We start from the raw sequence: 1693 nt of genomic DNA, 5'->3' as shown, positions 1-1693 counted from the left end.
TGCTTTCCTTTAAAGGCTGGGGCGTGGGAGGGAAGACAGGTAAAGACTGAGCCCCAGCTTCCCCCTCTGTACAATGGGGTTGAGAATGCTTCACCCACAGGACCACTGAACAATCAGTGATACACATGAGCAAACCCATGGCCCTGTGGTTGGTTACTGTGTGATCATGGATGCCTATATGAATTCAAGCCATGTCTTATTCCTTTTCAACTTCATTGTTAAGGGAGAAACAAGTCAAAGAAGTAGGGAAAAGCTGTGAGAAGTCCACTATAACATGTGCTTCTTATGACCGTGGCCTAAATATATTAACGTCATTGTCAGTAACCTAGTGCCTGGCATGGTGGTTGCACATAGTTACACCAGTAAAGCATAATGATTTCTGGATTTGTCTCTTCCTGTGCAGCTGTTCATACCAGTGGCCCAGCTCATACCAGGTGCCTGAAGGAGGCAGGTTCTGAGGATCTGAGTCCTGATGGCTGCTGAAGCTTCTACTTCAGATTCAAGGGCAGCAGTCCTCAGGAGACCCCAACACCTCACAATTTATGTGTTTCATTTTCTCTTCTTTCTTAGGATATCAATTCTACTTTTTATTTTTCTTTTTAGTGGCTGCCCTTGGGTTTGCAATATACATTTACTAACCCGAGTCCACTTTCAGATAATACTATACTGCTTCACAGGGAGAGCAAGTACCCTACAATAACAAAGTTAGCCTAATTCTTTCCTCCATCCCTTATTTCATTGATGTTATTCATTTCACTTCACGTATACATAAGAATATATCAGCATATATATTTATATATAAGCATATGGAATTGAATATATTGTTGCTGTTTTAACTTTGAACAAACTATTATCTGTTAGATCAATTAAAAACAAGAAAAAGAATGTTTTATTTTACCTTCATTTATAACTTCCTTAAGGATTTTCCTTTCTTCATGTAGATCAGAGTATCTGACCTACGTAATTTTTTTCTCTCAAAGAACTTCTATTATTTCTTGCAAGGCAGGTTAACTGGCAACACAGTTCCTCAATTTTTTTTTTTCTGAGAAAGTTTCTCTGTCTCTTGTGAAGGATCATTTTGCAGATACAGATTTTGATGTTGAGGCAATTTTTTGCTCTCAATACTAAATATTTCACTCTTGCTTGCATGGTTTCTGAAAAGTCAGATATAATTCTTATCTTTGCTCCTCTATAGGAAGGGTGTTTTTTGCCTCTGGCTTCTTCCAAGATTTTTTCCTCTGCACTTGGCTCAATGTTAAACATTTACTAAAATGAATATGGATTATTTTTATGATTAAAAACTCTATCTCCTAAAACCTCTGCTACTTATGAAATCTTTCAGTTAAAAGGCATTGTAAGCTATAAAATTAATCAAGGCTTAGGGAAATGTTTATACTTTCTTCTTTCTCCCCTTAGGATAATCACTATCCGGAATTACATGCGTATCATTCCCCTGTATTTCTTTCTCACTTTACTCCAAGTGAGAGATTTTCTAAACAAAATGTGTATGTGTGTGTGTGTGTGTGTCTTATAGATAATATATGCATATAATTTATTTATGTATATAGTGTGCATATGTGCTTATATGTATAGTGTGTATTTATGCACACACACAGAAAACATGATCCTTACTCTCAAGAAAATGTTGTGAGACGTTCAAAGGGACATGTCTGTCAAGCTCCTGACACACTAT

This window comes from Ursus maritimus (genome assembly GCF_017311325.1).
Source record: "Ursus maritimus isolate PB19 chromosome X unlocalized genomic scaffold, ASM1731132v1 scaffold_X1, whole genome shotgun sequence".
In the NCBI taxonomy this organism is placed as follows: Eukaryota; Metazoa; Chordata; class Mammalia; order Carnivora; family Ursidae; genus Ursus; species Ursus maritimus.
This window is presented reverse-complemented; position numbering follows the sequence as displayed.